General features: G+C 41.4%; 1 pseudogene; it reads left to right on the forward strand.

Annotated features, from left to right (window-relative positions):
- The window catches only part of LOC125516746, a 69,591-nt pseudogene extending 52,783 nt beyond the window's left edge, over positions 1–16,808 (forward strand).
- Positions 16,809–22,657: the final 5,849 nt, after the last annotated feature.

The following is a 22,657-nucleotide window of genomic DNA, read 5'->3' on the forward strand; positions in this document are numbered from 1 at the left end:
AGTTAATCTATTCGAATAGCCGTGTCCACGGTAATGGACGCTCAGAGTTGTATCCCGATCGATACAACTAGAACCGGATGCTGAGGCATGAAATGGATGATGGCTCCAGGATTGCTTTCTCGCAGGGAGTCGAGGAAGGATCTCTGAGCGTGGTTACTACAACATACTACTACTTATACTATGCTAATTTGCACTCTTCTAATGCTTCAAGATGCTTGAAGATGCTAGTCTTCGATAGGCTAGGCTTTCCCTTCTCTTCTGGCATTTCTGCTGTTCAGTCCAAAAATTTAGCCCCATTCCTTTGATACCGATGCATACTTAGTTTAGATATGATGTAAGTCTTATGAGTACTTTGGATGAGTACTCACAGTTGCTTTTCTACCTCTTTTCCCCCTATACCCGATTACTGCGATCAGATGACGAATCCCAAGAGCCAGATGTCACCACCGATGACTACTACTACCCCGATGGAGCTTACTATTATGTGGAAACCGCCGAAGACCAAGAGTAGTTAGGAGGTTCCCAGGCAGGAGGCCTTGCCTTTTCGATCGTTGTTGCTTTTGTGCTAGCCTTCTTAAGGCAGACTTGTTTAACTTATGTCTGTACTCAGATATTGTTGCTTCCGCTGACTCATTTGTATTCGAGTTTTTGTATTCAAGCCCTCGAGGCCCTGGCTTGTAATATGAAGCTTGTATGATTTTATTTTGTGTCTAGAGTTGTGTTGTCATATCTTCCCGTGAGTCTCTGATATTGATCGTGTTTATTTGCATGTATGATTAGTGCACGATTAAGTCGGGGTGTCACACATGCCCTGTGGATCGAGTCACGCTCTCCAGTATGGATTTGAACCTGGTCGACCCTTTGCCACACCTCCAAGAATTGTGGTAACATGGTGGCCGTGAGTTCAAGGACAATGTCCACGACCCACGTATGGTCTCGCGAAGCTTCTGAGATAGTGTGTGTGGATCTATCTTGCCTTGATACCTTCTGATATAGCAGCAGTGCGAGCTCCTCGATCCATTGACCCTGAAGGCATTTATCCTTTCAAAAGAATGTGTCCTTGCCATCGCCCACTGTGGCTCTTGCCACCGCATGGAATAGGGCCATCGATTCTGCGGTACTGAGATTGTGAACTCAGACCATGGTCGGGAATGATTTGAATACTACTTCCTCTGTAAAGAAATATTGCTACTCTCTTTATAAAGTAGTGACCTAAACGCTCTTATATTTCTTTACAGAGAGAGTACTTGTTTGTAAAGTTTCATCAGGAAATACATTTGATATGATCTACATAAAAATAATAAAATCTGTGTATTTCATCATAATTTTTACACACATATGCTATGCATCTTTGAGTACTTGTCTGGTTTTTCTAAAAATATTAAAATTGGAATACAAATTTCATTATTTTTTTGACAATTTTAGGCTTAACGGAGGCCCGGGGCGAAAGAACCCTCGCCCAAATAGTTCACCAAATTTAAAATGCACGCGGGAAGCAGTGGACATTCTGATTTTTTTTTCAGAGAATGGTGTTGAGAGCATAGGTATGCTTCACGCGCCGAGTTGCCAAGCATGGATGGCTTGATTGTATTGTCCTTCAAAAATCATGTGCGTAGTGTCATGTGTATAGAAGTGCTCAAGCAACAATCATTAAGTCATGGACTGATGACCTCTTGTAAATTTTAATGTACACCATGTTTCCAAAAATCCCCCCCCCCCTTTCTTTTCATCTATTTGCTATGTGCTCCATCCATTCCATAATATAGTGCGTAAGTATGAAAGTACATCTTATAATGAATCTATTGATATAAGTTGGGCATTCTAGATGTAAATGTTTTTTCCCACAAATTTGATTAAACTTTTTGAGATTTAAAAAAATTCAAAAAATATATATATACACTACATTTTGAAACAGATGGAGTAGATAACTTTAATTAATGAACATTTATCATAGAGCTATTGTTCTACGGTTTGAGGATAAAACAGCAAACATTTGGCCCCACTCTTAATTCTAGTAAAAACATAGGACGACATGGAAGAGCAATTCCTAAACACCCTAGATTCAGATCTATACCTAAAAGTAAATAGTGCTTCTACCCGTCCGTCATACCATTTTGCATAAACCCCTCTGACTTTTCCAATAATCAACCCGCAGTCCAGGTTTTAGACATATCTTTGCTTTTGCATAACCCCTACCCCCTGCACTGTTTTTATGAAATGACCTGCAGCCCAATTGTAGGCGGATTTTTGCTTTTTAAAAATATATCCATATCTTTTAAACCGTAACTCCGAATTTAATACGTTATGTATAGATTTTGAGTTGAAGAATGAGTAGAATCTGAATATGATGTTATTTTACCTGTTAACAAATTTTAAAATATGGTTAAACGAAAAAAAATCTATTTTAAATGTTATTTAGGATGCAACCTTAATCAATAGCGCATGATCCATCTTTTTTTTCCATATTGGTGACTACCCGGATTGGAAATAAACACCTACAAAAAAATTAGATTGGAGACAAAAGAAACCATCTACCCTCCTCCTTGCTCACCTTGCACTCTTCGGATCGCCTTCGGTGTACGCCCCTTTGAGTTGCACCCTGTGTCCCCCCCTCCACCCCCTATCAATGAAATGATATGCAACAATATGTATTCACCAAAAGAACAAAAGAAACCATCTATCACTACACATGCATGCCTCATCAAAACCTCACAAAGAAAGCAGATTGCTCATCTTATGTCGGAAAAGAGACATTTTAGGATTGACCATATTTAAACATGTTGTAATTGTGTGAGCACAGTGACCACCATCGGCGAGGGTGGAAAGAAGGGATAAGCGGAAGGACCCTGATAAGTGCCACACGTGTGGCACCAACACATAGCAACTCCGAACGTTTTTATGGCAAGTTTACTGACGCGAGGATGACAACTTTAGTTATCAAGCATGTCAACATTTTTTTTCAGATGGCAAGTTTCAGTTTTTTGGGGTTTGTTTTTTTCTTTTCGGATCAGAACTTTAGTTGTGAAAACATCAGGGTCGAAGTGCTTCGTGTCATACGTGTGTTACTTATCATTTGGGTAAGCGGAAACACAGATGAGATACCATGTGTTAAGGTAAAGAACGTAGACCTATCGGAGTCTTAAGTCATGGTTATTGAGTTAGAAGCGTATGGTATTTTTTTACAACGCACGGACTACTAATACGTGGCATGGTCGTCATCCTGCACTTTGCTCTGTCAATCAGCACGTTGTTCCCCACAAATATTAAAACAGCAATGTATGTATGTTAGGTCTGTCGGATGCAAAAAGAAGTCCTAATCACACGTACTCGTCAGGTCAGTTCTGCAACGTGAAAGCATCAGCAGTCAGCATAATAGACTATGATAAGAGAAACCGGGCGAGCGAGCTTTTGTCATGCCTAAGAGGAGATGTCGGTGTCCATGGACGGACACTCGGGGTAGGATCACCACACCACCATGTTCGGTGACAAGTCATGGCAACGCGCAGCAGCTAATCAATATTGCATCCGGTTGACCCATCATGTTTATAGCCTGCCAGATCTTCCACGCGGAACTGAAAGCAAGGGGCACCGCCCAACTGGTACAGTACCTTTGCCTTGACGTTAACGGGTGCGACCTGTGTCCTCCGTTCCCATTACCCGCCCTAGCCACTGTGCCTTGACGATATCCATATATCCTATCTCGCTTTGTGGGCCGGCACGCCGGGGTTTGACCAGCCGGAAACTCGACAGCGTAACGTCGAGCTGCCGTGGCTGTGTGGATACACAGTGTGCACGAGTGATTGAGGGGCCGTGTACAGATTCGGTGGGCTGGATTTCTCAGATAAGGCTGATCATCACCGGATCCTGAGCGCGACACTGCACCTAGGCTGGGCGAGACCTTTGGGGATGCTGGATAAGCACGTCTCGTTCACTTGAAATCTTGTGGAATTTGCATATCCGGTTTGCTAAACATGGGCGACTACAATGAGCTTGGAAGCACGGCCGTGTACGAATTCACCTAAAGCTAGTGCCTTCTCAAGGGAAGAAAAGGGAGCCCCATGGCAGTGCAAACAGTGATAAGAAATTCCCAAGTTGTACTAGAAAGTAATAAGTGTTGGTTGGTGGGAAGAAAAGGTTGCCATTCTATGGAATGTGATTTAGCAGTCGACTTCCGAATAAGGTTAGAACTAACTAAGCCCCCCTTTCCGTGAGCAAGGTAGCCTTGGTTGAAAAAAGAGAGGAAGGTAGCCCTATTTTTTTCAATTTATGCGGGAAATTAAGAATCCAAAAGGAGATTGCCAGATTCGGCAACTATTCAGCCTCGTGGATGGAGGATAGATTGCACTGGTCAGCTATCTTAACGTGAACTTCATGGAGCTAGTCCAATTTTATTTAATTTTTTATTTGCGGGTGAGTCCAAAAGTTTCTTAACAGCGAGAAAAGCCAAGCTCATGACAGGTAATACAATTTGATTAGCTGAAATTTTCCTTTGGTAAAGAGGGCTCGTCTATTATTAACAATTCCAGAAATCCATATAAATACGAAAGGGTATTTTATCCTTATCAACAGGATGTTGGTCTTGACTTAAGTGAAGATATTGGCTCTTTTCTTTTCTTTTATTCGCAAAATACGCCATCTTATTAGAAGAAGAATCTCAATTATTGCTCCAAAGAAACGGCAAACATCAAGAATGTTACACCTATGAAACTAGTAAAAATTCCCACTAGCCTGGCTGTGATGCTCTGGTGTTGGATAGATACAGTGAACTCAAGAACAGGAAACGCCGGCTACGAGCCTTAGAAGAACAGCCCAATAAGAGCAGAGCAAATGTGTTTCTTTTCCTTATAAAATACTCCACTAAATGTGGTGCCATAGGATTTGGGCATTAACCTATCGCCGAGTAATGTGCAAGTATCTATCGCTGAGTAGGATCCGATGCAAAAGGGGATACTTGCCTTAACATGGTTTGTTAGGCCAAGACAGCCCTTTCTCGTCATAATCAATGTTAACAGCGACCCAATAACAACTCCAAAATGCTAATGGCCGCTCCACGGGAATATTGGAAACCTTGGAAAAGGCAATCCTCTAAATCATATCGGCTTCAAGTGGCCTTACTAGAAGAGAAACCTCAGAAAAAAAAAGCAATCATGTAAATCATATCCGATTCAAGTGGCATTACTGTATGGAGACACATCAAAGCTGATTCGGCTGTGCGTAAGTGTAACACGTTGTGCTGCGCAGTATACACAGGATATATCATAGTATGTGGAGTACGATGAGTGTGTTTGTTCTGTCCACGTCACGTCACTCCTGTTTCCATCCACGCCTTGCCTGCCTCACATTGACTAGATTGCTCATCTCTCCACCACCAAGTTATCTGCTATTCAGGTTCTGTACGAAGTACTACTCCCTAGTGTCAGAAAATGTCTCTTACATTTTGAGACTGAGGGAGTATATACACAGAATCAAGTTACTTTATGTTTTCTTTTCTTTTCCACGTATTCAAGTAAAGAGTTAAGTGTTTTGCACCTGAAATTGAATTTGATGATTGCCCTGCTCTAGCCTGACTAAATTTATGGCAGTCTGTATTCATTTTCCTGCCCCTCGATTACCCATATTTATTTTCGAAATACCTGGCGATTGTTCCATGTGGGAATCCTATTTGGCGCACAGGCCGCTAGTTAACAACCGAGCGCATACCCCCTGCCGCTGCGTACACTTTGAGCGGGCATATTTATAGGATTTCTTAAAAAATAGAAATTCTGGAAAAAGGAAAAATTGGGAAATTTTTGAAATCCCAAATTATCTAAAGAAGAAACAACAAAAAGGAAAAGAAAAAAAAAATGAAAATATGGTATGAAAAAACTCGACGCCCCGTACATGGGCCAGCTCAGAAAGAGCTCGCAGGGAAAGGGGCTGCGCGTTGGCTCGGCATATCCTATTCAGCACTTCACGCGCCAGTTTCTTCCGGGAGCAACTAGTTGACGAGCACTCCTTCGGGAGCCTCGCAACGATCACTTGAGGTGGGTTCTCTGCCGCCGCCACGTGTCGTGTCCTGGTCGCTCTCTCTAAAAATTTTTCGTAACGCGTTTTTGGCTTTTTGGATAGTTTTTTCTGGGTTTTTTTCAACATTCGGTTTTCCACCTGTCATTCTTACCTTTTCGACAAAAAAAATTACATGAAAAAACGTATATATTTTTCTTAAGGGGCATAATTTTGCTTCCACGAGAGGTATGCTTTTGCTTTCGCGAGAGGCATGGCCGTGCCTCTCAGAGACGAAAAAAAACATGTATTTACTTTTCTTTTCTTCCATGAGAGGCACAGTTTTACTTCCGTAAGAGGCATGGTCATGTCTCTTAGAAACGAAAAAAAAATTGTTTGCTTTGGTGAGAGGCACGATTTTGCTTCCTCGAGAGACACAACCATGCCTCTCGGAATAAATATAAAAAAATGTTTTTACCTTTTGTGAGAGGCACGTTTTTGCTCCCGCGAGAGGCACAACCATGCCTTTCAGAAACGAAAAAAATGCATTTTCTCTTTTTAAACGGCTACTAGAAAGGGAAAAAACGTGCTCCCGGTTTGGTCTTTTTGTCCGGGTTTCTTCGTCAAAAGAAAAGTCTGCCGAAACCTATCAACATGGAATCTGATACTTGTCCCAATGTCGAGATGTGGGAGTGATCTTTGGAAGAAGTACTTCTCAACTAATGATTTTGGTTTCTTTGAAATTACCTAACGGCAAAACACTACTGCTCCAATCTGGGCTGTCCCATTCTACTTCTATCTTTTCGCGGGAACTAAAAATGTTGCAGCAACAGGATCGAATCCACGACCTCATCGTTCAAATGTCGAGATGTGGGAGTGATCTTTGGAAGAAGTACTTCTCAATTAATGATTTTGGTTTCTTTGAAATTACCTAACGGCAAAACACTACTGCTCCAATCTGGGCTGTCCCATTCTGCTTCTATCTTTTCGCGGGAACTAAAAATGTTGCAGCAACAGGATCGAATCCACGACCTCATCGTTCAAAACGAAGCGAAGCATCCACCAGGCCGTCTGATGCTCCATTGCATAGTGACTTCGCTCTTTCCTTTAATTTCGTTATATAGTTCGGTTTGTTCTTTTCCTTTTTTATATCTTTTTTCTTAAAAGCATGGTTTTAAAAAGCAATAATGTTAATCTTTTTTTCCAAAATCGATGAACCTTTTTAAATATTTGATAACTATTTTATAATTTTGATGAACTTTTCTAAAATTTGACGAATTTTTTTTCAACTTTGATGAACTTTTTTCTAGTTTGATGAACTTTTTCAAATTTGACGAACTTTTTTTAATGTTGATGAACATTTTTTTCAAGTTCAATGAACTTTTTTCCAAATTTTGTGAAATTTTCTAAATTACATTAACTTTTTTAAAATTAATGAACTCTTTTTCAAGTTCATGATTTTTTCTCAAAATCAGTGAACTTTTTTGAATTCACAATTTTTTCCTTTTTTGCGAATTATTTCATTTTAAATCGATTATTATTTTCCTTAATACGATTGAGCGAACCAGGGAAAAAATGCGAAAACTAAATGGGCCAGCGCACTTTCGCTGGCGCGTGGGCTCCAAGTAAGCTCCTTGGTGGCTAAAGCGTTGAATAGAGGCTCCCCTCTGGCTCGGGGCATTTCCTAAACGGCGCCCTCAGCGGCCGTTTACAGTTGTCTGTGCAATCGGGCGCACACCCCCGTTCCCAACCTGGGCCGGCCCGCTTTACTCTTTTCCTCTCCTTTTTTTGTAAACTGTTTCAAAAAAGGTGCACAACAGAGATTCGACTATGCGACAGTTCGACCGCGGTAACCACCGGAGGCAGCTTCCCTTTGTGATTGATAGCAACTTTTAAGGTTCTTCAAATAACTGACGTGAATCTATTTGTTTTTTTTTCTTTTTGTCTGGTTTTCTTCTGTCTTTTTTTCTTTTTTTGATCTGGCGAACTTTTCTTCAGTTCACCAAAAAAAATCTGTGAAACTTTTTCGAACTCGTTAACTTTTTGCAAATAATACGAACTCTTTTCAAAATTTGATGAATTTTTTTGAAATCGATCAACATTTTTTCAAATTGATGAACTTTTTTTGTGAACATTTTTTGAATTCCTGAACTTTTTTCACAATCGATGAAATTTTTGCAAATCTGATGAACTTTTTTTTCAGAATTGATGAACTTTTTAAAATTTTGATGAACTTTTTTCAGATTCATTGAACTTGTTTTCAAATTCGATAATTTTTTTTCAAATTTGATGAACATTTTTCAAAATGGATGATGTTTTTTTTCAAGTTGTGAACTTTTTCTATATATGTGAACTTTTTTGAAAATCAATGAACTTTTTTAATTCGTGATTTTCATTATTTTATGAGTTCTTTTCGGAATTTATATTAAAAAAATCTATGCAGCGTGTATAATATATGTTATGTGCAGTATTTAAAGGTTAAATAGTTCTTCCTCCGTCCGAAAATACTTGTCCCGGGATTGAATGTATCTAGATGTATTTTAGTTCTAGATACATCCATTTGTATCCATTTCTTCGACAAGTATTTCCGGACGGAGGGAGTATAGTTTACTGGTAACTAGCAAAAAGGCCCGTGCGTTGCAACGGGAGAGAACCCAAACTTCCCTAACGCAATGGTTCAAGACCCCCTCCGCCTCCCACCACCCACCGCGAGACATTATGACATCAACATACTCTTCGAAATCATCCACACTGCCATGAAAAGATATGTTGCGCAAAAACATAAACGTGAAAGTATTTCGTAAGGGTACTGAAGGTGACTTGCAGAAATATCTTCGTGGTAGCGAGTATCTCTTCACATCTTACACAATGTTAATTCCATTTTAGTACAACATATTTTCTTCACTACATAGGCAACACAAATTTCCTTGAACCAGTCTTGGCTTTGTTTAGGGATTGTGTAGTGTAGCACTATTCGTGTCCAACGATATTACGAGCGTTGTATAAAACTTCTTCATCCCTGACTAATATAATAGAGAAAATATAGAGTTTGTGTCGCACACAACAAGGGCTCTCGGCCAACTCTTTGTACTTTGGTGTCAGGCAGAAAAATAAACAAAACCTGCATCACATGCCACTATGTGCCACCTTCTGTATTCAACTCAAACAAAGGTCACAAATAAGATTACTCTCATTCCTAGTATCATTGTGAAATGTAGTTGTTTCACTGAAAGTAAGAATACAAATATCTAGATTCTTTTTTTTTCTGCAGGAAAACTTTATCAAACTTACAAAAGTTGTTAGGTTTTCTTGCTTTTCGCAAGTTAAAGTTACTTGTGTCAGGTGTGTTGATGACCTGAAAACTACGGCTCCTATGACATGAAGATATTGAAATTTGCTTCAAGTATGAAGAAAACTTTTGTCAAACTTGTAGAACATGTTTTCATCGGGAGAAAGAATTGACGTAAATATATTATTAGACGGAAGGATTGCCCTTATGTTATAAATCAATCGTTGCATGCGGGTCTACAATCCCGTTCATATATGCGCATTTTAGATCAAGAGATGCAGAGGCCGGGGGTTATCCTCCTTATCAAAAAAGAAAAAATATGCGCATTTTAGAATTCTGTTGTTTAAAGCAGCAATCAACCACCCATTTTTAAACGGGGCTCCCTTTTTCGTTATTATTATTCTGAGAAAAATATTGTATCAACAACAAATAAATATTTTTTATTATGATTTAGAGAACAGACTGGGACGCAGGATGGGGAAAAAACTACACACCGGCTCTTTTCTTTCTTTCCTTCTTCCCACTTCCCTATTTTTTTTCTATTTTTCTCTATTTTTCTGGGGTAGCTTCCAGCTTTCCTTTTTTTCAGTCAAATCTGAAATCCCTCTTTTCCTTCTTTATTCTGTTTCCTTCCTCATTACGGGATGGCTGGCTTCCCAATTTTCTTTTTTTTTCTCTATCAACCCCCTCATTATAGGGTAAGTTTCCACTTTCTTATTTTTCTCTATCAAACTAAATCCCTCCTTTCCTTCTTTATTTTTGAGCATTAAATTCTGAATCCCTCCTTTCCACCTTTATTTTTCGGCATTAAATTCCGAATCCCTCCTTTCCTTCTTTATTTTCTTGCTTTCCTTCCTTATTATTACAGGATGAAATTTTCACTTTACCCTCTTCTCCACGTGGCTCGCTGATGATCAGGCAATTCATCTACGTATATAAGTTGGTAAGTTTCTGTAAATATGACCGATGTGGGATCATTAAATTGTACAATGAATCAACTATTTTACATTGCTATTGCATAGCCCATGTGGCAGCAGCCATCAAGATGCCCGCTGAGATCTGGAGTTCGAAACCACAACCCTATGTTTTTTTTGTTTGGCCCACACCAACCAGCTGTGTGCGGCCCACAACCATCTGCAGGCCCAAGTGTGGTAGGAACGCAGCAAACGTGATGTTTTTGATGTATGGGCAACTATATAGATTAGTACCACATCGGATAAAGAAAGGGAAGTGTTTGTGGCCGGGGCGCCGGTCGCGCTCCGTGCGTTGGATCTCTTTTGATCCAAGGGACATTGTCTGCGCCACGTGTCACCACAGACCCATGTTTTTTTTAACTCGCACGGGTTATCCCTTCCCCAGTTTTTGCTGCAACCGCACGGGGTCGTCATTTCGGTGCGAGGAGGCAGGGCGACCGGCGGGCGACGGGCTTGTTGGCGCTGGCAGATCAGGAGCGGCGGCGGCGGCCCAGGGCGGATCTCGATTCTCCGGCGGTCTATGGCTTCCCCGGATGGTAACTCTCCCCTCCTGCTCTCCCTTTTCGTTGTTGTCTCCCCCTTCCCCGTTGGCTTTAGGGTTAGGGCGGGTTATGATGCGGGCGAGTCGTTTGTGTTCCCGCGGGCCGGCGCCGGCGCCGGCGCGGACGGGGACGGGGTGGTGTTCCCGCGGGTCGAGGAAGGGGGCGGGGTGGTGTTCCCGTGGGCAGAGGGAGGGGGCGGGTGGTGTTGCCGCGGGCAGATGGAGGGGGCGGGGTGGTGGATTTGAAGGATTTGAATCTTGTGTTCAAGAGGGATTTGGGATGGGATTGGGATTAGGGTTGGATCTCGTCTTGTTCGGGGAAATTCGATGTTTCCTGTCCTGAGCTGTGTTCCATCACGGCGCCAAGGGGACGGAGTGAGCTGGAAGCGGCCGGAACCAGGCTGCGTGTTGGCTTTGCGCGCACGCGTTTGGTGCTTCCATTTCTTAAAATCTGGAGGAAAGTCCCTTTGAATCGTTCAACAGGACAGAGTGTCAAGCTCCCCGCGTTCGGTGGGAGATTTCTGGTGACAAGTGACAGGTTGTTGTTTGTCCGTCCATCGCATTTCTCCGTCGATAGTACTGGTGCTACTACTCTGTAAGACTGTAGCTGTACTGGGTGTGCACGCTGTGCCCAATCATTTTGCTAGATCACCGTGATGATGAGATTTACTGCCACAGGGTGTCAGGGAGGGACGTACTAATTTCAGACCATTGTAGTAGTAGTACTAGTACCTAGCAAACATGAATAATTATTACTCCATGTACATTGGAGTAGTACTTGGTACCTGCAAGATTTTTTCCTCTCTAAGGCTGAAGTGAAACAAATATGGCCCTAATGCTGTGCTAAGTGAAGGACATGTTGTTCTTGCAATGATCCATGTTGATTTGCTTACTTTGGAGTGCCTGCATTATGTCAATGATCAACCTGGCTGTATTGTATCTGTGAGTGTTGCTTACTGCTGCCATGGGTTGTCGTCATTGGTTTGTGTGATGCCAGTGCTAAACCATCTGATTTCAGATTATTTATCCAGGTATATATGGCTTTGCTTATTTCATCAGCAGACAGTTATATGGATTTTACATTGTTGCATCACACTTTCTTGAGTAGTCATTATCCGGTCTGATGGTCTCGTGTTAACATTTCTGGGTCACCAATGATTAGTAGAAATAATTAGTTCGTTGAAGGTTACATTTGTATATGTTACTAAGTTGAACATTAGCATATGAACTAGATGCTTTACTAATCAATGCAGCTTATTCATATTTCCCAGTCACTACTCAAACTTCAGAGAATAGTGGGACTAAACTAGACATGGTAGGGACAACGCAATATGACACTTACAAGTTACAGCCAATGCTAGTAATAATAGGACTGTCTCCCCAAATTGGCTAATGGCAGTTATGGTCAAAATACCTGATCATCACATGTAGTAATTTTGTTAAATATTATTTTTCACAAAATTCTTAGTTAAGGCTGAAGTGAAACAAACATGACCCTAATGCTGAAGCGAAACAAACATAGCCCAAATGATGTGCTAACTGAAGGACATGTTTTATTCTGTACATTTTTTATGTGTGCTTGTATGTTTCTTATGTCTTACAGATTTTTTAGGTGTTCTTGTATGTTTTTTCCTAGTTACTGATGATGCAGTTTTAGGGTTTTATTGACTTGTTTTTTTTCCTTTTTGTAGATGTCGCAGGCACCGCTGGTGAGAATGAAGGGAGTAAGAAGGTTAAGAAGAAGACCAAGAAGAAAGGCAATCTATGTGGCTTTAAGTCAAGGTTTAACTCAAAAAGGCTGGCTGAGATTGGGAAGCAAGTATCACCAGAAAAACAGAGAATCATAAGGGAGGGACCGTTTGGAGACTTGTTGGACATCCGGTCTTTCAAGGTGCCCCATGAGCTCATTGAGTTTGTTGTGATGAACACGAATCACATACTCTCTGAGTTCAAACACAAGAACAAGTCCATCACCTTCAGCAAGCTCATGGTGAAAAGGATTTTCAACGTGCCATCCGGTGATAGACCCGTGAAGCTTCTTAAGAAGAGTGATGAACATGATCTTCGCAGCATCTACAAGGAGGGGAACAGGGCTCCAATCGCCCATGTTGTAAAGTTGCTCACTAGTTGCAGCGATGAGGACGTGGTTATGATAAATAGGACTTGGACACTCCTTGCGTTGGCAACAGTTTTGTGCCCAGGCACTGGCAATATGGTGAATCTCGAGTATCTAGCTTCCTTGGAAGATATGTCTTTGGTGCATGAATTCGCTTGGGATGAGCACTTGTTGGCACGAGCGATGGAGGAGGTTGGAGTCTTTCAAGAGAAGAAGAGGATGCAAGAAAATACAGAAAAAGTAGCGGAGTTTCAGATCGCTTCATGCCTTCCCATGTTAGCGGTATGCAACGCAACAAAATGAAATACATGCATTTTTTTCTTTGCTGCATGAAACCTTTTATACATTTCTATAGCTCGCATTTATGTTTTTGTTGGCTAATGTCCTTTTCCATTCTATGCAGATCATATACATGGATCATATTGATATTCCGGCCGGCCTCCCAAATGAGCATGCCATTGATTATTCCGTGCCAAGGATATGTTTTGTTTGTCAAAAGGATTTTGATTGGTTGGATAAAGTTGACAAGAACAAGCTCACTCTTGTCCAACCTTTCTACGGGAAACACACCTAAGTAATTTTGCTACATCCCGCCTATGTACTTTCCTTTGCCAATGGAGTATTAAGACCCCCCTGTTTTTTGCTCACTGAATTTGCATGTAGCAATCTTTGCTTTTCCATTTAGGTTATGGCAGCCTTCTTATTTCCGCCACTCATGTTTTGTTTTCCGAGATATGGAGTTTGTGCAACACCCCCTATGCAGTACAACTCGCGGGACAGGAAGTTGGTGCTGAAGCAGCCAGTGGGCAGGGAGTTGGTGCTGAAGAACCTAGTGGCCAAGGAACTAGTGGCCAAGGAAGCCAAATTCAAGGTGCTGAAATTCCAGCAAAGGACTCTCAATCAAACGAGGCTCAACAAAATGTTGAAGCTGAACCACACCTATCATCCTCGCTCAACGATTGGCTGCAGCAATCATTCCCTAGCATGCAGGATCTAAGGGTACTTTCCCCCCATCTACACTTTCTTTTTCTTTGTATTCATTTCCTGTTTTGCCTTTGGCTTTGCATTATTTACTATACCCAGTTGCAAGTGTATATTTTGTTTGCTGCATCCCTCATTCCGATGTGCTACAACCATGTTCTGTTTTTGCTTCATATGTGGTTTAAGTTCATACCTACTAGGCTTTTTTTACTGCATCCATATGTCTAGTGTGCTACAACTACATTATGTTTTTGTTTCAAACATGTCATAATTTTGCTACATCCATATCCATAATTTGCTACCTAGAGGTATAGACCATTTGTTTTTTATGCTTCATCCATGATAGTAAATTGCTGCAATCACACTGTTTATTTGATACATAGTGACATAGCAGCACACCTACTTCTCAAAATCTGGATTTACTTGTCACTAAAAATGTTGGCCACTTGCTTTCTTGTAGGTACCAACTCAGTTTCAAATGCTATACGACAAGCACAAGGGTATTTTTGTAGCATAGGTGGATGGTGTAGTAGGCAAGTTTGGACAGTGTTTAAAGGAATTGCAGTGCAACCGGATGGCCGCTCTCCTTCGTGATGTTGGAGATGCCATCACAGCTACCAATGAGCCCAACTTTTCCTTTGAAGCACCTATCATGGACGAATGTCGCGGAAAAGAGAATGATGCTAAAGCTGCAAATGCCGACATTGGTGCTCAAGCTCAAGCTCAAGGTACAACACCTAGCATCAACAAGGATGAAGTCACCGGATTGAACCTAGAAGTTGCAACAGAGGCTGCGGAAACTCGTGAGCAACAAAGAGTGAGTTTCGAGATGGAAGACAACGCCTCACCTCACAGCCCCCCACTCTTCTATGATGCACCCAGGAGTGCGACAGCCGGCATTTGGGACGACGAGCCATCCTGTGAGTTGTTCCCAAAGGGCTCCGAAGACTATGAGATGATGCATTCCACAGATGAGCCTATAATTAAGAAGAGCACAGTCAGTCCCATCTATGCAAACATCCCCGTGTTTCCTGTTTCAGACGATGATGACATCCCAAGTATGCTTTCTTCATCTTGCATCATTTCTTTTTGTTTTTCTCCATATCATTTTTTCACAATTGTGTGATTCCAGCAAATTCTTTTTGTACAATATCTTGCAAACTCATCCATTTGTATTTTTTTGCTACAGCTGCTAAGATGGTCGCTACAGAAGAGCATTTTGCTGATGCAAGCAGTGGCCCTAGCACACATGACAAGAGCACTAGGAAGAAGAGGATGGCCAAAGTTCCAGCCATAAAAAATACCAAGGCAAAGAAGCAAAAGGTCGACAAGGCTGCAGAAATGTATGAGAGGTTTGTAAAACACGGGAAACCATTGAGGAAATCACAATCCAATGAACAAGTGTGAGCTACCTAAGCCTTATCTGTTTTTGCTTTTTATTTTTTATTTTTTCTGCTCGAAACAAATGATTCATTCGGTTGCATCTATGGTAACAGGACACCTTTCATCAAGCTAGGTGGATTTTACATTGGATACAAGAAATTCCTTGTATGCTTCAAGCCTCGCGGGGATATGAATGATGAGGTCATGTCACTATGTATCGAGATGAACAACATTGCATCCCGTGCAGCAAAAGAACCGGAGCTGAAGAAATACATTTTCTCAGTCCACGCGGGGGTAAGTTTTTGTAAAAACAAGCAATGCTTCATTCTTTTCTTTCTTTTCACATTTTCGTTGCAACACACACTAACCATTTTGTTGTATCTTTCAAGTAGATCCTACTAAAACAAGACCCATCAACTTTCCAACCAGCAAAACTCATGGCTGAGCTTGAAAGGGCTATGAAAGTGTTCAAGGTTCAAAAGTTTGACCTCGTAAGTCTCACGAAGCTTTCTTTTGTTCCACACCACAAATAACTTCCAAATATGATCCAATGATGTGACGCGGCTGTAACATTTTTTACATGTTCTGAGTACCTTTTCGCCTTTCTTTTGTTTTTTGCAGCTCTTTTTCACAATTGTTCATGATCGCCATTGGATAGTTGTTTGCGCAAACTTGCTTCACAAGCAGTGGAATGTATTTGACTCAATCCATTCAAAAGGAAAACAATCTCCTTTGAAGAAGCAAGCCAATAACCTGGTATGCTCATGCTCTCTAATTTTTTCTGTTTAGCCTTCTGATTCATCTACATAAATGCCCTGTTGTCATCTTTACACACCTCATTTTATTTTTGAAAATTTTGTGTGTGTTTTCGGTGCTAGATCACAAACTTTGCAACCCTCGCACAAGAGTGCAGCGAATTCAATGTCAATGTTGGATCCTTCGCCCATGTTGACCTAGAGGATTACCCAAAGCAAGATACCCTGTGAGTTTTCTTTTTGAATTTTGCTTCAATCATGTGTTCCATTTCAACATTTTGTTTTTTCAACTACGCATGGGAAGTATGATGGAGAACTTTTTATTATCTCACAGATGTGATTATGGTTTTTTTGGGCTCAAGTATGTGGAGAACTATGATGGGAAGTCAATGAGAGAGTTCAAGCAGGTACACATTTTTAATTTTTTGTCTTGTCATTTTGTTACAATCTACTTTCTTTGTTTTCAATACTCATGCAACAGAAGAATACCATGTTTTGTTGTTGCTTCATATGTGGTTCAAGTTTGTACCTACTAGGCTTTTTTAGCTACATCCATATGTCTAGTTTGCTACAACTACATTCTGCTTTTGCTTCATCCATATCATAATTTTGCTACATCCATATCAATTTTTTGCGGTGGATGGATGTGAACTTTTTGCATTCATCACTCATGCAACACAAGAATAACTAGTATCATACTTGCTTACTTTTTGTATTCATTTTTTACAGGAAGACATGGCGCGATACCGCATCGATGTGGCATACAACCTTTTCAGCCACCCAATGAACAACGCCCCAAAGGAGCGGGCGTTCAACGATGAGTTGGCGGCTTGATTTTCTGGAAGGTTCAAGACGAACAAGCTTGTTTCTTCGTTAGGTCTAGATCATGTCTGAGGTGGTAGCGTTCTGATAGGATTAGAGTAGTGCGCGTTCGTATGTAAACTGTTGATACCTCCAGTAAACATGTGTCCTTTTGGTATGTAAACCGATGATAACTTGATATTTGGATGATGCACTTATGTTTTTAATGGATGCGTTCTTCTGTTTGCCAACATGATCATGCGGTGACAATTGTTTTTTGTTTCACTGGTTCTGAAATATGAAAATATTTCAAACTTCATCCATTGAAGTTTCAAGGGAATCTCTGTGCATTTTCCCCCTCAAAACATATTTTCTAAAAAATAATATGTGAATGCTACTTTTTGTCACACACTTATATTGCTGGAATCTCATAGGAAATAGCTACAACCTTCAATTAGATTTGTTGCAGAGCCAAAATATATTTTTTTACCTGCAAATTAGCTACATCCCTACAATATTTTTGCTGGAAGCATAATGTAAATATGCTTCCTTTCCCAACTTTTGCTATACAGCTAAATCAACACTTTAAATCATTCAAGGCTTTTTCCTTTTCAAACTTGTTATTTTGCTTCAACCATGTTTTAAAAAGCTTCAACCATGTTTACAAAAAGCTTCAACCATGTTTCCTAAAAGCTGCAACCATATTTTGAAAAAGTTTCAACCATACTTTGAAAAAGTTACAACCAAGTTTTCAAAAGCTTCAACCATGTTTCCTAAAAGTTGCAACCTTGTTTACAGAAGCTTCAACCATGTTGTTAAAAAGCTGCAACCATGCTTTCCAGAAATCTTATAAACATGTTTTCTTGAAGCTTCAAACATGTTTCCTAAAAGCTTCAACCATATTTTCAAAAAGATTCAACCATGTTTTTCAAAAACTTCAACCATGCTTTTCAAAAGCTTAAAACATGTTCTTTTTAAGCATGGATCAAGCTGTGGTTACAACAACCATTGAGTACTATTTTTTAAAAATAAATAAGAAAAAACCCACATTCTGCTTTTTTTAAATTCTACTTTTGGCACCATCATACTACAAAAAGTAAGCTCTCACAAACATATAACAATAAGAATTTATTTAAAAACAACTCTTGTAAAAAGCAACATTCTGCTTTTTTCAAACTACGCAGGTAGTAATATGTTGCAATCCCACAAAACAAACATTCACAGCTAGTCAACACAACTTATTATCATAAGTCATGGGGTGTTACAAGGCAATTCATCATTTTTACCTCACGAAAATATCCTAAAGTGTAAGGATTGTTTCGACACCCGGAGCTTTCGCGCTCGCACTCATAGCAAGAAAAGCTGCAAGGAGTTGGCAATCCTTCACGTTGTGATCTTCATCTTCACAATATTTTCATGGAGTCTTCTTTTCCCTTGGCTTTGGAGCTTTCTTCGTTTTCGCCGCGTCCTTCTTTGCTTTCTTCTTCATTTCATCTTCTCGAATCTCAATTAGTGGTTTCCTGTGCTTCTCTTTCTCCTTTGGCCTCCCCTTCTTTGCAGACTTTGGTGGGTTCCGCAGTCCTACGGGGGGTGGATCCCGCTGACCTGTACTTGGACCTCCTAAGACTTGTTCATGTCCTGCATGACCTTGGTCTTCTTCGTCTCCTGCAAACCCATCAGTTGCTCTAGCTTTTATTGCAGCAACCCCAACACTGCCCTGATCAATTAGCCCAGAGACAAAACTATAAGCTTCATCATTGAAGCAAGCATCAGAAGCGAGTTTCCCAAACTTCCGGCATAGAGAGTTAAACTTTAGGGTGTTTGTCGTGGGGACGCCAAAATGCATAGCTCTATGCCCATCGCCCGGTTCAGGCGCAAGGTCGGTTTCTCTCTTAGACCATCTTGGAAGCATGTAAGTCGCAGGTATCATTTGCACATTCAGGTGCACCATGACACGGATGATATGTGGGCAGATCAGCCCACACATCTCAAACATGTTGCAGGTGCACATGTATGCCTGATCTTTAGGAGCAACACGCACCGTGTACACTTTTGGGTTGCCGCCATAGTTTGCAACAAGGCGAAACCAGATGACATCCCCTTGCAGCTGATATTGCAGACCATAACCTGTTGATTTAGCCAATAGTTTCTGAAACTTGGAAAATACCTCTCTGGTATAGAAATCTGCAGCTTGCTTTTCAATGTTGTAGCTGCAAACAAAAAAAGCTTCCAACATCAATAATAATTTCTACATATGTTTCAAAGAAATGCTGCAACCACACTGTGCTGGAAAACTAAAAAAATGCTACATGACTTTGGACTTACTTGCCCCAGAGCGGAGGCCTCGCCGCTTCATTGATGAAGCCAGCATTGTCTTCACGATCAAGCATTAGTTCCTGGCAAAGCTCAAACTGCTGGACAAATGTCCAAACCGAGTCTCCATGATGATTTAAAGTCTTGAAGTAGGAATTCAGGCCCTCGGACCGCCCGGTTGTTCCTGTGAATGGGAAGAACTTATTCCTAAAGTACACAGGAGCCCACATCTCCCTGCTGTCCCACATGTTCTTCAGGTGTTTCTTATCAGTCACACCAAATGACTCGACCATCTGCTTCCATCGTTCTTCAAACTCCTCAACGGTATCGGAATCATTGATGCAACCATAGAATGCTTCAGCAAAAGGCTCATCCTTGCCCAACATCTTCCCTAGTTTCGTCCTTGCAACCCGGAAGACGTGCCACTTGCAACATCTGTGTGTTGAATGTGGAAATACCATTGAGATGGCTTTAGCCATTGCCTGGTCTTGATCAGTCATAATGTTCAATGGATGCTCGTTATTCATTGCCAACATCCATTGCTGGAAGACCCACTTGAAAGTTTTGATGGTCTCATCAGGCAACAAAGCGCACCCCAAGCAAACAGTATGTGTGTGGTTGTTAATGCCAACAATCGGAGCAAAGGGCAAGTTGTAGCGATTGGTGCAGAATGTGGTGTCGAAAAACACACAATCTTTATACTTTGGATACAAGGCCCTTGTTCTCCCATCAACCCAGAAAAGTGCTCTAACAGCTCCATCTTCTTCTAGCTTCGAGAAAAAGAAGTTGGGATTCTCCACTTGTCTTCTCTCAAAGTACTCGATTGTCAGCTCCAAATCACGCTCTGACAGGCCCCTTCGCAGCTTTGCTCTTGCATTTGTCACATCAGTCTTCACATACGGCAAACTCCTAGGATCGCAACATCGTGCATCTCCAAGCAAGCCCATCATATTAGCCGTTGATATGTTGCGATAGTGCAGCGAAGTGATGTATTGCATGTCTGCATCGGGGATCTTTCTGTGAGAGCGGCAAAATCTTCGACGCCCCCTTTGCAACATCAGCTGGTGTGTGTGATCGGCCTCAAAAACTGTCACAACCCAGCTACCTTCTTTGAGGCTAACACCCATACGAGCCTTGCAATCATATCGCTCCAACCGGTTTCTTCGCCTCTTGTCGCTCACATCCATATAGCTGCCAGCTTGTTTGCTTGGAGATTTTTTATTACTAGCATAGCTCATATCAACATCATCACTTTGATTTGTTGCAGCCCCGTCAGAAATGCTTCCACCAACATTCTTAGAAGGATCTTTCCGTGAGTGTATGCACTCAAAAACTCTATAGATTAGGATGCGCTTCTGTTCTAAGCTATTTTTCCTACTATGCTTTGACGTCACAATGCGAGTTCCAAAGCCCATCTTCGAAGCATATTCATTGTAAACACGCTGAGCTTCTTCAACATTGTCAAAAATCATTCCAACAAAAGGGACAACTGGCTGTGATGATATATCTTCGTCTGGTTCATCAACAAGTGTTGCAGCATTTCCATTGGCATTGTCACCGGTCACACGGGCATTGCAATGGTTTGGAGCTGCACCATCCGTGTTCAGCTGCAAGGAATCGTCACTATCATGTCCCGGAGTATCATTCAGATCAATGCCATCATCTTCTTCTTCATGCGCAACATTTTGCATATCATCATCAAGGAAAATCGATGGCTCCACAGCAATATTCTGCAACAAAATCAGCACCCAAGTCAGTTCTTTTTTGCTGCATCAAAAAACATGCAAAAAACGCGAACAAAAAAAGTGGATGCAGCATGTCAATCAGAATTCCAAAACAACTCCTGCATGCAGCATTTTAGGATGTAACATGTAACATCCAGCAAGTAGCACGTAGCAAGTGCAACACATACTTGTAACATTTTACTAGCAGACAGCAGGAAGATGCTACCATTAATTGACAACATATCACAAACAATACACAAAAATCAAACACAAGTACGTTGAGAACATCTCTTTTTAATATCATGCTCATCAATTGAAATCAAAGGTTGCAACATTTTTTTGTGAACAAAAGGATCTAGGGTTGCAATTGGAAATCATACCAGATCAATTTCATCCCGGCCATGCCGTGCTGCATCTTGGAAGACCACACCAGGGTTGTAGTACCGTTGCAGCACCGGTCCACTACCACCAGGGCCTTGCCGCCTCAGGGGACTTCGGCCATGAACGACAGTGGAGCTCGAGCCCAAATCCATGGAGGCAAGGAGGTCATTACGGATGTAAGACATGGTTGAAGCAATTCCAAGGCCGCTTGATAGATGGGGAAGCCCCTCCTGGACGTGATTCAGCCGTGGGGAAATTAAAACAGGCGGATCCGGCCGCCGCCGCCGCGGATCGGGGACGGGCAGACGCGGGGGATCCAGCTCCCCTGTTTTTCTCGTTGTGGCTGTTTGTACAACAGTTGCAACAAAACGTGTTTTTTTTGCTGCAACGGTTGGCTCGGTACACACTCGCGCGCAGATCTAACGGTTCGCGCTAACCGCATCGAACGGCTCGGGCTCGACCGGCCGAACCGTTGCGCCGGTGCGCCGGGGCAGATCGCTGCCCATAAAGAAAATATAATATGAGCAAGGTGGACGGACCAAAAATAGAGGAAATTACGGTGGTAAGAAGCAATAGCCTCTTTATTAGTAGGTATAGATAGATAACTAACAAGTTGTGTCTGGTCTACTGGTTGCCATGGCTGGTTGTTACTCGACATGTGCCGTGTCTGATTCTTTGTGAGCGCAGAATTTTTCTTCGCGTTTGTTTTTCCAGCATGTTGATGGGCGGGCCCGCTAGGCACCTCGCGTGCGTGCCGGTTTAGCTTGGCGAGGCTTAAAGCGCCAATTAGGAGCTCCCCCTGGCTTGGTCACCAGAGCCTAAGGCGGCAAATAGCGCGTACTCTATAACTCGCTTACAGCGAGTTCTATAGCACGCTGGCCAGAAGAAATTTTTGCATTGCAATATTAACTGGACCGGCCCAGTTCATGTCCTCCCTCTGCCCGCTCGCGAGTTCCCTCGTTCATTTGGGAGGCTCGTTCTTTTGGAAGTGTTAAAAAAAGCTACACTTAGTTCGGTCCGATTTTCTTCTAGTTTTTTCTTTTTTCTTTCCTTCCGTTTTTACAATCTGTTTTCTTGTTTCTTTTTTGGCTCTCTTTGGTTTTTGTTTCCTTTGAGGTTTTTTTTTCTTCTCTGGGTTTTCCTTTTTCTGATGATTTTTTCGCGTTTCCACTGGTTTTTCTTTTTCTTTTTTTGCTTTGTTTTTTCTATCTTTACGGTTTTCTTTATTTCTTTCATGATTTTAACTGTTTTTTCTTGTTTCCTTTCTATTTTTTCTTCATTTTCTATGTTTCTTTATTGGGTTTCACTAGTTTTTTTGCTTTTCTTTCTTTGGTTTTCTTTGTTACTTTGTTATACGTTTCCAGTTTTTAATGATTTTCTAAATTTGTATCTGTGCATTTTTCGTATAAACAGGAGC

Source organism: Triticum urartu, chromosome 6 (assembly GCF_003073215.2).
Source record: "Triticum urartu cultivar G1812 chromosome 6, Tu2.1, whole genome shotgun sequence".
Classification (NCBI taxonomy): Eukaryota; Viridiplantae; Streptophyta; class Magnoliopsida; order Poales; family Poaceae; genus Triticum; species Triticum urartu.